At 43.8% G+C, this 15,600-nt stretch overlaps 1 pseudogene; it reads left to right on the top strand.

Moving 5' to 3' along the window:
• Positions 1–4,766: 4,766 nt before the first annotated feature.
• LOC136467788 (uncharacterized) lies at positions 4,767–6,953 on the top strand (annotated as a pseudogene).
• Positions 6,954–15,600: the final 8,647 nt, after the last annotated feature.

Below are 15,600 nucleotides of genomic sequence, written 5' to 3'. Positions count from 1 at the left end.
GTTGGCCAGGTGGAGGCAGGTAGATAAGGCAGTGGGGATGGTCGATGGGTGGTGGAGCATTAACATAGTGGATATTTTTATACAAGAGATGCTAGCAGATTTTATATCTTTTCTTATAAAAATCTTTATTGAGGGTTATAAATAAATACTACGGTCGTAGCGTGAAAGGAATCCTCTCTAAGCCCACCAGGAGGTTTCTACACATAAGAGTCAGCTCTATATATCCTTCGATTACCTACAACAGGGGGAATAAAACTATAAATACTCGATTATACTCAGCAAGACTTACCCGACAGGAGAAAAATAAAAGACTCCAAGGATATACAAGGCTTATTTGGCTTGTGGATTATTGCATCTGTGGAAGCATTACTAAACGTGCATCCTTATATTCAATCTTTTGCAGTCATTATTAGTTCATTACTAACCATTCTATTTAAGGACCTATGCTACTTTCAAGCAAGTGGTGAGCAATCAGAACTATTTTACCATCTTTCATAGTTCTAGTTTTTACTATGGTGCTAGACCATAGCCAAGTCATACCATCTCACAGAAATGACGATTCACGAATCAATGTATCCCAGCTGGGTACCCCAAAACACATGCTCCATTTATACCCCAGGCACAAATAAGACCAGCCCATTCCACTCCTATCAAGGGGTCTAGGTCCTCGTCCAAACTTGGACTCCAAGCCCCCACACTTGAGACCCGATCTCAGTATGGTGCTTAGATCTCCACCTTTCCCCGCCTCCAATTAGTCGGTTCGGAAAGAGCCAGAACCCTCGACAAGAGTGTAACGAGCCTTCCTGCTCCTATAAGCAAGTATGTGCTCAGGATAATAAGTTTATGACCTGACTACCATCCATAGCAACAGACGGTCCTCAATCGACATAGGTGGAATAAGTGTAATCCAAGCCTCGCTCGAATGCCTAACTAAGTCCAGATCCAAAGTACCATTCCGCCCAGTCACCAATTATTATTTATATATATTCCATGTGATAGTAATGTAATAACAACAATGATATATTTCCTATCTCTTGCGAGTAATAGGTAATCACTCGACTTCTACCGGGACCTATAACATAGCAATCTACACGATCCTGACATACTAGTAGGACTCAGAGAATAAGGATATATATATATATGTGTAAGTGGTTTTCATTCAACTCCTTAAAATTTAATGCACAAGCATAAAATAAAGTATAGAAATAATAGGGGTTATGCATCGGGGCTTGCCTAGGTAAGATATAACCAAAAGTTAGCATTCCATCATAGTTCTGCTACTTCAATCGACTCTATGATCTATTGTTGTTCCTATTATGATATACGTGGATGCAACCCAGAGATGCAGTTAATCAACGGTAACCACACCTCTTAAATATACTATTACGCTTCGCAAGCTAACGAGCTAACTTTAATGACTAATGTACTAGGCTACATATCCACGTCATCAGGCAAGGCTTCGCCTCTGGAAAAATGTTTTAGTTCTAAAATCCCAATGTGTTTTGTTATTTTATTGATTAAATATATATTTTCGAACTATGGTTCATTTAGCTACCTTAGCAAACTAATTATTATAGAGCTACAAAATTACCGTGAGCACCTAATAATCTAAGGAATTTACTGTGAAAGTTTCAGAGTCAACACTATCACCAATTTATCATAAAGAATCCTACAAGTTTATACCTTATAATATTAAGCATCTCAAATTAACTAGCTCACTTCTCAAACTATTATAAAACTATGTGAACAAAATATACTAGTAGGTAGATCATGATTTTAGAAATCTAACAAAATTAGTTTCACAATTTTTGGCCAACTACACAAATTTATATTGAATTTATAAGTTTATCTTAGAAACTAAATTAGAAAATACTTAGAAAAGGAAAAGGGCCGGCAGCAACCCTATCTAGCCTGGCAGCCCAGCGCGGCGCGGCTGCGCGCGCATTGTGGCGGCCCAGTATGGACAGGGCCAGGGGTGCCCGCGCACGACGGCGGCTTTATAGAAAAGCCCCCGTACTTTTAGATAATAACATGACTACTATACGTACTATTCCTACCATCGGTAATCTTACAACAAAACCCTCAGATGTTTTTACCTTTACCATGGGAAGGTCCCTGGAAACCCCGCGCGCGACGGCATGGCTCTGGCCGGCATAGCACGGCCACGCCAGCCTACCGAGGGCCAAATCGGCGCATCCATCGGACCTACTAGGACCCACGGGGCAACGCGCAATGGTGAGATACAACGGAAAGTCCAACGGTGTGCTACTCAATCCTAGCCTCGATGATGGTGGATCCGTATGGCGACACGAGTGTTCTGGCGAGCCTATGCCCTCACGGAAAGTTAGAGATGGCAAAGAAGCATTAGCAGCTCACCGTGGTGTACGCTATAGTGACGATTGAAGCCAGGGAGTGTTGTGCCGGTCTGGCCACGTGTGAGCCACCAGGGCGACGGTGCTCCAGGATGGACACCCATGTGTCACCACATCTCCAGCAAGCACCCTGGCCAAATGGCGTGAGCACCAGATAGAGGAGGTCAAAGCATGCTCATGGATACAAACAATTGAACCCATTCGGACCTTACCCCAATTTCACTGGCACGGCGGCGCACCTGGCCGGCGGCGAGAAAACACCAAATTGGTGGCCAGTAGTGCTTGATTGTGCTAAAGTGAGGGTCAAGCTGCTAGCAAGTCTCTAATCCTAGCTGCTAGAGCACTGAATCGAGGCGAGGTATCACAAACCACACGTATAGGCTTGCAAAGCGGCGCGGCTCCATTGGTGGCAAGGCAGACGGGGCAGCGGCCTCAAGGCTTGGACAACCTCGACCAAGGCTATGTTAAATGAGCGGGAGCATCCGCACAGTGAGGCTTAGAAGGAGCGTGCCATGGGGTGCCAAGATGAGACCGCTCGGTCTTGGCAGTACGCGAACAGCGGCAGTGGAACGGCGGTCGCATGGGAAAAGCATTAACACCGCAACAAGGGCAGCAACGCGATGGAACAACATATGCAAACAACGACTTGGTGGTAGGTGGATCAGGCGGCGAGACAGGTGCCACATCAGTCATGCGGTGGCTGTCGTAGCATCGGCTTGGCCCACGCATGGCCTGGCCGGTAGCGCGCACGCGACAGCCACGCCGTCGCAGTCCTACGGCGTAGTCTAGGCCCGTGGAGGCGGCCAAGGCCAAACTTAGCCCGACGCGTGGCTGGTAGCCCGCAAGGCTAGCCATGGGCATGACCATGGCCAAGAATGGCCAAGTAGCGACAATGCACGCATGATGACTATAGACATGAGCCACGCAACGATGAGCGATGACGTGCACAAATTTTGAAGCGCGACAAAAGGTGCTAATGATCACAATCAAGGTTCAACTAATTCCCCTAACCTAAAGTCGATATTAACACCCAACTGACAAAGCAAACCTCATGTCTAGAGGGCGACTGGAGAGGGAGATAGGGAGGTGCCAACATGAGTTTGTCATGCTGAACGTCGGTTCACAAATCGAGCACCAAATCATAGTTCACAACACGTTCTAAGGAGGTTTTGGCAATTTTTACGAGAGCAACGTGACATCCAACACAACAACCATCTATGCCACGTTGAAGTACTCACTTTAATGCAATCAACAATACCAAAACATGCCGCTAGTGTTTAAACATTTTAGCTAGAATTTAAATGTCAAAATAACATTATCTTACTACTTTTCCATACTTAGAAAAGTTAAGGATTTCAGTTGGGGCTAAGTAACCATTAACTCTTTTGTCACAATTTTTAATAGGTCTAAACCTTGTCAACTTCAACCAACAAATACTTCATGCAATAGTCCATACCTTATACTAACCCATAGGAGCAAAATATTTAAGCACCATTTAACTATTCTGCTCAATATAATTCACCAAAAATGGTATTTTAACAATAGTTCAAGTGTTTGCTGACTTAACGAAAAGAGCTTATCTTAACGTTAAATTTGATTTTTGAGCACCCAAGAGCACTAGTTAACACTATTTATTTTGATTTTTCTCAACCACAAATGTGAGTCACATAGGATTCGCTTATCATTTCATGTGCGTTATAAATTTTTAAAACCCAAAAACTTGTTTGGCTAATTTCTCTCGGATCTAAATCTCAGTGCTAAGCAAGCTCGTAACACCAGGGGTGTTATAGAGCGCTGGACATGGTGGCGGCAGTGGCGGCCATGGCAGCGACGACAAGGGGGGTGGGGAAGAATGTGGTGCCATGGGCGAGCTAGGGTTTTGTTGGAGCTCGGTGAGCTAGGGCCATAGCTCACCGGAGCTCCAGCGAAACCTTAGCTCGTCACGGCAAGGCGTGGCTGGCGGCGGGGGTGAGGGCACCAGAGTCAGTGAAGATAGTTGTTGAGTTTTTTTCGACTCAAATCTCTAGTGCTAGAGAGGTGCATGCACCGGGAGCCCAAATCCTACGCGCGCATGTTGTAGTAATCTCCTTTTTTAAACAAAAGTGGTGAAACAAGAAAATGTCATGGTCCCCACATGAGCTACCAACTTGATCCGAGAAGGTCAGTCCAAACCAGATCAATCGATCATCGTTGGTCATCAGTCTCAGCGTTGCCTTGCCTTCTAGATCCGAGGCACATCCGCTAGTAGCGCCTCGCTTTCGACCCAAAGGTATCCCATTCATCCTGACTCCCAATCATGCAACTCCTCACACATAGGCATAAAATCGATTGCATCTAAAAAATGCATAAAATAGATTGGCCTCACCACACACCCACACCATTTCAACCTACTCGATGAATCCTATCTCGATAGTGTTTGACCGCTCTGTGTGCCTCGTCACCAGAACTGGCGAGAAAATAACCGACGGCATGGGCATGAGCGAATTCACCATCAAAACATGGGATGAGATCGAATTGAGGTGGAGGAGGATGGAAGAGGAAGAAGCTGATGGCTTCTGCAGTGATGACAATGCAATCAAAGAGGAAGAGCTGATGGGCGTGGTGGACTTGGTGTAGGAGGGCTTGGTCTAGCTCATCCCTGAAGTCACCAAAGCCCGTAGGATCTCCACCTTATCGCTTCATCTGCGACCATAGCTAGCGAGATCAAGGCTCAGCTGGAGGGCATCATTGTAGCGTGTGCTGACAAGAACCTCCTTGTCCTCTTCACTGGCCCCAATTCCCTCTACCACGCTTCCTCTGGGCGCTATCTGGTCTACGACGGTGACACTAACACCTTCGTCATCACCCCTCGGATTGACTCTGAACAGTTCAAAGAGGTATTTGTGTATGTTCCATCCATCATACATAGGGGCCAAGGCGGCAATTTCACCCTAGTTGTGATGGTACAATCCCATCTTTCTAGGTAGTACTCTACATTGTTGTGGTCGTCGTCCACTGACCAAGAGCGATGGGTACAGAAGAAGGTGAACTTTCCCTCCGAGGTGCTCCAATACTCCATGACAGATGTATCTTTGGCATTCCTAGAATCTTGGGCATGTTGGGTCAGCCTCTACTTCGGAATGGTGGCATTTGATGTGCTCTTAGATGATCAGCTATAGTTGGTGCCTCTGCCCAAGCCGAACGTGTGGGAATTCCTGCCAGCGCTGCGGATGTCACCGGCGGTGCACAACACCATGGGTTGTGTCAATGGAGTCATCAAGTTCCTCTCTATTGATGGCTACGATGACCATGTGATGAGGACATCACTCCTTTGGATGTACCCGCTGATCCTCCGACCATCATGCAAGGTCTAATGACCCGGGCTTAAATATGCCAACTTAATTTAAAGGTGAGCTCGTTCTTAAGCGATCCTTTTCATACTTTTGAGAATAGACTACTACCTAATGATGTTATCTTGCTTAGGAACATTGGAGAGGGTCATGAGGGACTTAGAGGAAGAGGTGGAGGCATTGATGACCAGCAAGGACATTCAACAGAAACAGGAGGCCCAGTCCAATATGATTTTGAGTCTACCTCGGCCTCCAGGACCAGTCTGCCTTAAACTGGTCACCCAGGACACATCCGGACTCCGTTTTCGATAATCCACATATGGTTGGAAAACTAATTTAATAATGAAGCTAATCCAAGTGGTCTCACATCAAAATCCCTTCAGAATAAATGGGAATAATCGAAACAAGTCAGCATCCAGAATCTGCTAGGGTGCTGCGACACCGTCTTTTGGTCCGTTGGACCACGTATCATGTTTGAGCCCATTAGGGGGTGCGTTTAGGGTAGGCGACGACCCTAAGACCTTTATAATCATACGCCACCACTGTCATTAGGTTTTGGGTTTTGCTTAGATTAATCTGTCAAGAACAGTTTCGCCATTCATCGGTTTGTGAGACCCCAACTTCGTGAGATTAATCATTCATCTGTAATTTAATTGCTTTCTTTCTTGTTCTTGCTTATGTTCTTCGTTGCGTAGGCAGGGATTAGCCTTCTTAACAAGGTCAACTGGATTCATTTATCGGTTGATAACCAGAGGAGTTGTGGTGCTAATATTGCAGAGTTCGATCTTTCGATCTAAAGCCAGATCGGTTTGTCATTCTCCGCCACAACGATAGTTACCACTACCTAACGGAAGATTGGGATCGCCGTTCCCATTACCATGATTTCCCAAAGGACAAGATCAACATGACCTCTTGGACCCTGCAGGCACTAGGCTTATGGGAGTGGAGGAAACATGGTGATGCCGACCTTCTTATCATGGGCCTCTGGGCTGATGAGATGTTCATTGTGATTCTAGGCTTGCAGCAGTAGGTGCCCATGTGCCCTGTCCTGAGCCTGAAGAAACCAAACATGGTGTCCTTGTTCTTCAGTGACATTGGCTATGTGGATGGACATGTCACGACCAAAGGTGAGCATGTGCTAAGCCTAAATATGCAGAGTAAGAAGGCCCGGTCATGGAGCAGATGCCCTCTAGGAAGAAGCTTAGAGCTCATTCCACGTGTCATTGCAACTGAGTTTTGTGCTTACCTATAGTCATTATGTATGGATTATTAGGTAACTTCGAAACTACAAATGCTCATTATTTAGTTGCTTGTATGAACCATGTGGCTTGATTCTACCACGTTTGATAACAGAAGCACGGGTGACATATACAATAGTTGTAGTAGCAAAATATGCATATGTTGATGGATGAACATAACTTCTATTTATATATATATATATATGACTGACAACAAACTCAAATTTCCTATCAAATCCATATCATGAGTTATCAAAGCTTGTAGGTCACCTTGTTGTATACACTACATTACCAGGGCCAAAATCTATCTTGAATGAAAGTTTTGATTCGAGCTAATATAATTATTGGCATGTTAGTTTTGGACAGACCATATGTCAAATACCCATTATCATGTGAACTTAGCATTTATGTGTACTATATCATGCATTGTCCTCATACACCGCCTCATTGTCCCCCTCATGTACTAGTATCCATGATGTTCTCCTACTTTGGCGCCGACCTCCTGCCTTGATGAGTATGTCGTAGATCCAACATAGGGATGTGCATGAGATGCTTAGATCTGGAGGGTGACAAATTCAACCTTCGAGTTGTAGCAGGTGAGTTCGTCAAATTTGATTTGGATCCACCTCCTTTGATCTTCCTTCCTATCTACAAATATGTGAGGTAGCTAATGGAGGGTGTGCTAGGTATGTAGTAAGCTCGATGGCTATCGACGAAATACGTCTAGCAGTCTACCGAGGGGTATGCCCATAGTAGTAGATGAATCGGTGGAAGTGTGCGTGAGGGAACCAGATGGTGGCATAGAATGCAAGAGACAGCGGTTAGATAGGTTCAGGCCATCAGCTTGACGTAATACCCTACATCTTGTGTCTTTATGGATTGTATTATTATAGGATCTCTAGTTGGCCTAGAAGAGGGTGAATAGGCCTGTCAAAACAAACACTCAAACTTTTATTAAATTCACCCTGCGGCACTGCCGGGCCAGAACTACGTCACTGCCGCACCTGCAGACAACTTCGAGTCATAGTTCAAAATCAGTGAACGAAAACTTAGATCGGAGAAATTTCTCAGTCTACTGTAGGTATGATAGTCACAAATCAAGAGCTAGTTGTACGAACACCACACACAAGTAGATCGACTAGAAACCCTATAAATCACCTCAACCAATAATATGAAATGCAAGTAATATAAATCAAGCACAAGTGACACAATGATTTATCCTATGATTCGACTCGCCACCAAGGCTTGCCTACCTCCACGTTGTTGAGGTTAGCCACTAAGGCTTAGGGCTTTCCAACCCTTCCTTGTTCTCAAGTCAGGAGACTTAACTCTTGAGATGAAGAGTGAGTATACTAGCTTCAAGAGATGGTTACAAACCTCACAGAGCTACCATATAAGTTGGTAAGCTCCACGGACAATGCTCTAGCCGGCTAGGAGCCAAGCTCCAAGAGTAACAAACACAACTGTCGACCAAAACATGAACCAAGTGCTCTTTTGAGTTGAGGAATCAGTGAAGCTACTCTCTAATAGAGTTTTGGGCCCTTTTCTCTCAATGATTGATGGGGAAATCAATGAATTTGCTTGAGGGCTCAAGGTCACTAATGGAAGGAAAGAGAGAGAGAGAGAGCTCTTTTCCTGTTTTGGATGAGCTAGAATGACCAGAAGGAAGAAGAGAGCCATTAGGGAGGAAGAGGATAGGTATAAATACCCCCTCAGCCCCAATGGTCACTTAAGTCATGGCAATGCCGCACTACAGCAGTGTCGCACTAGTTAAGACAACAAGAGTAAGAGTGAAGTTTAGGCTGTCATGGCTGTGAATATGAGAATGCATGTGTATGTTTGAGCATTTGGTAGCATATGTTAGTTTAAGCATTGTGTCCCCCTTTATAGTATGACTTTTCCTATACTCAAATTCAAAATATAAAAAAATTTAAATCCCCTTTGAGTTTGAAGCCATCTACATTTGTAATTGAGGGCTCCTCCATTTCGTGTATCATCCTCAAACATGAATTCCCTGCTTATCATCTTGATAAATCTCATAGTTCTCTAATTGCGTGGTCATTATCACCAAATCCCATAGTTAGGGCTTGATTACACTTTCAATCTCTCCCTTTTTGGTGACTGATAACAACCTAATTAGAGCTTACAAAAGATATGAAGTAAATACTAAGATTTTTTGAGCCATGGGTGTAGAGTCTCCCCCCCTAAATGTGTAAATAGAGAATTGAATTCTCAAATTGGCATAAGAAGCCAAGATTCACATTTTAGTGAAAGTGATGGGGCTCCCCTTACATCCATGCTCCTGTGGGGTGTTGCATATTGTGTCAGGTATATAAAACATGATGTGAATGATAGTTTATGCACAACATATTTTGCTGTTACAGTTGGGTGCGGCACTGTCGCACTTGCTGTAACAGCATAGATCAGAATAGACACCACACAACATGTGATACATATAAAGATATACATTCTAGCACAATTGTATCACACGTGACAATATAGATTAATATATGTCCATATCCTACACATATATAAAGTACTTAAGTAGCATTATTACATAAATAGAGTTTCTAATGGACTCTCAAACTCTCACCTAATGAAGACTACTCTAAACGGATATGAACATGACTCTAGCTGCAGCAACCTCCTGTCCATGGCGTCGAAAAAGTTATTGACCCCTCTAATTTTCTCCCCCTTTGACATAAAGCACCAAAAAAGAAGAAAAGAAGAAAGACCAACACTCACTCCTCATCCTCTTGGATGGTGTCTCAATCAACATCATCTCCACTAGCAGCTCCACTAGCACCTACAATGTCCTCCTATCCACCATCATCGTCATCGAAGGAGGAGGAAGAAGAAGACACCACCACCCTCCCGTGGCGATGAGTGGTCGAAGTGTGGCACTCACGCCTGGTACTCCTCCTCATGGACTGTAAGGTGGACCTCAAACTTGTGTGAGGATTAAGCTCTAGCTGCTCCTACTCTTGCTCCTGCTCCTCCTCCTCATCCTCTGAATCTATCTCAGAAAGACTAGGGAGGTCATCAAACCTCAGCGGTGATTGAACTAGAGAAAGAGGTGGTAGCCCTGCATGCTCTCTAGCCTCTCGGTTGGCTTCATGGTTCTCCAACCGGTCCTGATATGTGGTCCTCGCTGCATAGGTGCATCCGTGCATGTGGTAAAAATAGCCTTGATCCACTTCTCAAACTTCTCCATCTTCTTTTCCTTGCGAGGCCTAGAGCAGGATGACCCAGACACATCCACAACTGATGGAGAGCGTCTCACTGCCCTGCTAGCACCTGCTCTTTGGGTCTTCTCAATCTTGTAGATAGTGTGAAGACCATCTTTCTCAAATCTATAGCCAGTGACCCTCTCAATCATAAACATGAGATAGGGGGCATAGGGTATCCCCTTTCTCCCATCCTCCATGGCATTCCTCAGCTAACGCCACATGAAGTGAGGGACATTAAACCTGCCACCTCCAGGAGCAAATCTAGCAAACACATTCCTCACATATCCATTAAGATCAGAAGCTGCTCCATCCTTGGGATTGATAGTGTGCCTGATCAAATTATTCAGAATGTAATAATAACTCTTCAGGCCACTAACCTTCTCATCTGCACTTCTCCTATCAATTCACATATAGGCAATATCACGGATCTTAGCTCTAGCCTTATCATGAATGTAAGTGAAACCCCACTCCTCTCCAAAACCAAGGACCCGGCTGAAAGTCACAAAATCAACTCTATAATACCGTCCCTCAGTCATTTAGTGAATCTCATCAGTGTAGATATTATAGAAGAAAGTAACATGGAACTGGACTAGCACTTCTTCATTCCAATTATATCTGAAGCTCATAATATCAGTGAGGCCAAACAACTCACAAGCCTTGATCACCTTATTGAACTCTGGTTCATTCTTTGTCTTTATCTCCTCCCAATCAACATACTGCATCTTCACAACCTTGGATTTCTTGGAGTTGTAGTCAATCCCCAAATCCTTTGGCTATTCATAGGGATTGTTCTCACGTGCTTCTTCCACCATCTTTAGCTTTTCTGCATAATTGAGCATGGAATGAGCACATATGTCAACAGGACGTCTCATAACCACATCCTTAGAATACTCTCTGATGTAGCTTTTATCAAACTCCTCAAGATGAGGTGGAGTGTCTGGGCAAGCACCTAGAGGAATGGTGCGGCTAGCCCTTTCCAGGTTCTCCTCCTAGATCAACTGATCTCTCCTCCCCCTATCTCTTGCATCATCTCTGCCTGCTACACTACTACTGCCCCTGTGGTCCTACCACGACCACGACGAGGCATCTACTTATCTCGAGGCTCGGTCATCTTCCTCTTCCCCCTCTAGTCATCATCACCTCCAGAGGCCATCTATGCAAATAAATATAGATTCAAATGAGAAACTATACATAAGGGGTATAAAAGAACACTTGTAAAACACTCTAGATAGATCAGATGATTCAAATCTTGGGTTAGGAAAGCACCCTGAACCAATCTGGTTAGAGGGTATGGCACTGCCTCACCCTAGGAGCGGCACTGCCGCACCTAGTACTTCACCTCTCCCACGATTTATTTCTTCTCAACTATTCATATTATTTCTCAACCATTTTCCTAAACCACTAGACAATCTCAGAATGAGTAGACCTAAACAAATATATGGAGTTGTCTATAATACAGGTAAAGTTGCTACATGTTTAAGATAGAAATACATTTGGTACACAAATTCAACCAAAACAGAGAGTCATCGATGGAACAATATCTATATTTACATATTCATTATGTTGAGTGCAGCACTGCTGCACCCAACATGCGGCACTGCCATGGGTACAGATGAGGCTCAACTAATGAATCTTTGTTTTGATTCAATTCATTCATTAAACTAGTCTCTACCCTAATCATGCAGTCAGTAGAACCATCATTCAATAAAGATAGAGCTCCATGGCATAGATTGAGACTAGGTTAGGGTTTCACCTTGATTTACGTAGATTGAGGAGGAAAGGAAGAGAATGGCTCCGTCCATGGGCTTCAGTGACTATTGGCAACGACAAGGAAGACCAGCAGCATGGTGCGGCACTGTTGAAGGTGGCAGCAATGCAGGGCGTTGGCGTGGCGGTGCTATGCGCGAGAGGGAGAGAAAGGAGAGAGAGAGAGAGAGATGTGGCAGCTGCTAGTGAGAAAAGGAGAGGGTTACCCTAAGGGTCAGGTAAATAATAGATAAGATGTAAGCCCCCATGGTAACAGCTGATATGAGCCGAATTTTTAGTTGAAATTCAAAGTGCGGCACTGCCGCTCGCCACACGTAGACTGCCAGTAGGTAGGCGCAATTGAAATGTCCTAATATGGCTAAAGGGGGGGGGGGTGAATAGCCTATTTAAAAATCTACAAACCAACTAGAGCAATTTGATTAGTATGACAAATAGCGAAAAGCAAACTTGCTTTAGCTCTACAATGGTTGCAAGCCACGTATCCAACAATTCTAGTTACTATGATTACTAGACACACAATTTACTATGTCACTACTCACTAAGAGCTCTCACACTAGTTATACTAAAGAGCTCCACTAGATGAACTTAAGCTACAAAGCAAGCTCTCAATTCTAGCTACACTAAAGAGCTTACTACAACTAGTTTGCGGGTATATAAATGAGTTAGTAAGGTGATTATACCACCGCATAGAGGAGTAAACCAATCACAAGATGAATACTAACTCAATCACTAAGAGAATACCAAAGGGCAAGAGACAATAAATTTTCTCCCGAGGTTCACGTGCTTGCCAACACGCTACTTCCCCATTGTGTCGACCACCACTTGGTGATTCGACGACTAAGAGTTGTTGCACGAACCTCATCCACACAATTGGACACCACAAGAACATACCCACAAGTGAGGTAACTCAATGACACGAGCAATCCACTAGAGCTACCTTTTGGCGCTCCACCGGGGAAGGCACAAGTCCCCTCACAATCACCGCTGGGGAAGGCCATGAACAATCACCAACTCGTGCCAATCCTCCTCCGCTGCACCAAGCCATCTAGGTGGTGGCAACCACCAAGAGCAACAAGCGAATCTAGCAGCAAAACACAAACATCAAGTGCCTCTAGATGCAATCACTCAAGCAATGCACTTGGATTCTCTCCAAATCTCACAAAGATAATGAATCAATGATGGAGATGAGTGCGAGGGCTTTAGCTTACAAGGTTGCTATGTCAATGCAAATGGCTAAGAGAGTAAGCTTGAGCTAGCCATGGGGCTTAAATAGAGAGCCCCCATAAATAGAGCCGTTGACTCTCTATTCATTGAAAAATTAGGGCGACCGAATGCACCGGTCGTACTGATCGGACGTAGGACCCCAACGTCTGGTCCTTAGATTTTCACCATGTGTCCCCTCCTTTAAATACTGATTACACGATCTCAACGGTCATCAGTACACATAAGTTGTGATCAGACACGCTGCTCAAAGTGATCGGACGCACCATCACTGGCGTTCAGTCGTTTTCACTTTTCAGTAAGGTTCCATTCATGACCGGACATGTCCAGTCACCCCCGACTGGACTCGCCCAGTGTCCGATCACTCACCCTCTTCTCTATGTGCCGTCAAATTAGCATGACTAGGTGCTAAATAGTATTCAGATAGAGTCCAGTTACCTACGTCTAGTCAAGAGACCGAGGGCGACCTTCACTGCGTGCCACTGATCGGACACCGCGTCAGAGTCCGGTCACTGCGTGACCAGCGTCCAGCCACTGTTTCTCAGTGACTCATTTCCATCATTTCACCAACTTCTCCACCCTTGCTCAAAATATGGTAACCACCAAGTGTATCACCTTGTGCATGTGTGTTAGCATATTTTCACAAGCATTTTCAAGGGTGTTAGCTTTCCACTAGATCCTAAATGCATATGCAATGAGTTAGAGCATCTAGTGGCACTTTGATAAACGCATTTCGATACGAGTTTCACCCCTCTTAATAGTATGGCTATCGATCCTAAATATGATCACACTCTCTAAGTGTCTTGATCACTAAAACAAAAAGCTCCTATCAATTTCACCTTTGTCTTGAGCTTTTTATTTTTCTTTCTTCTTTTCCATATCCAAGTATTTTATCATCACCATGCCATCACCATCATGTCATGGTCTTCATTTGCTTCACCACTTGGAGTAGTGCTACCTATCTCATAATTACTTTGATAAACTAGGTTAGCACTTAGGGTTTCATCAATTCACCAAAACCAAACTAGAGCTTTCAGCAGCACAGCCGCACTCCCTAGTACAACAAATTTAGCTACTAACTAAATACCTCTCTATATATAGGATATGGATACATATCTCAAGCACACTATGATCAGCAACAAATAATCAATACAAATAATGATCATAATGCACTTGTTTCTTATGATAAACATTTTAAGCACAATATTTAAACTTTTGCAATTCATTTCTCCTATCCACGCTAGTTCATCAATCAAGGTATGCTATATTTCAAAGCACGTTACGAGAATCAAGTATATTTAGCTCACTACGCAAAGCACAAAACCTAGACTTATCAAGAGGCTTAGTGAAGATATTAGCAAGTTGCTTTTCGGTGCTCACATGGTGAATTTTGACATCTCCTTTGGCTTCGTGGTCTCTCAAGAAATGATTTTGGATGTCTATGTGCTTAGTTCTTGAGTGGCTTATGGGATTGTTGGCTAACTTTATGGCACTTTTGCTATCACACAAGAGTGGAATTTTAGTGAAGTGACATCCGAAATCTTAAAGGGTTTGTCTCATCCAAAGTAGTTGAACACAACATGCATCGGCTACAACATACTCAACTTCAGTGGTGAAAAGGGCTACACAATTTTACTTTTTAGAACTCCAAGACCCTAGGGACCATCTAAGGAATTGACATGTCCCCAAAGTGCTTTTTTGATCTACTTTGCAACCGGTATAATCGGAATCCGAATACCCAAGTAGATCAAACCTAGAGCCCTTAGGATACCACAAGCCAAGGTTAGGAGTGTATACTAAATATCTCAAGATTCTCTTAATGGCCACTAAGTGGCACTCTTTCAGGTTAGCTTAAAATCTAACACACATGCACACACTGAGCATAATATCAGGCCTAGATGCGCACAAATAAAGTAGAGAGCCAATCATAGAGCGATATGCCTTAGTATCCACGGCTTTCCCTTCATCATTGAGATCTAGATGTCCATTGGTTGGCATGAGAGTACTAATAGGCTTGACATTCACCATATCAAACTTCTTAAGCATATCATGGGTGTACTTCGTTTGGCTAATAAAAGTTCCATCCTTCATTTGCTTGATTTGAAATCCAAGGAAGAACTTTAATTCACCCATCATGGACATCTCAAATCTCTTGGTCATGATCCTACAAAATTCCTCATAAAAACAATTATTAGTACTACCAAATATTATGTTATCGACATATATTTGGCACACAAATATATCTTTGCCAACTTTATGAGTGAAAATGGTAGGACCGGCTTTGCCTATTTCAAAGCATTATTTAAGCAAGAATTTCATAAGGCATTCATACCATGCCCTTAGTGCTTGCTTAAGCCAATAGAGCGCCTTTTGGAGTTTGTAGACCGTGGCAGAACCGCCTAATCTAATGCCTTCTAGGAGTGCTTGTCTTCCATTAGGCACT

This window comes from Miscanthus floridulus, chromosome 1 (genome assembly GCF_019320115.1).
Source record: "Miscanthus floridulus cultivar M001 chromosome 1, ASM1932011v1, whole genome shotgun sequence".
In the NCBI taxonomy this organism is placed as follows: Eukaryota; Viridiplantae; Streptophyta; class Magnoliopsida; order Poales; family Poaceae; genus Miscanthus; species Miscanthus floridulus.
Note: the sequence above shows the minus strand (reverse complement) of the source record. Positions and strands in the feature narration are given on the sequence as shown.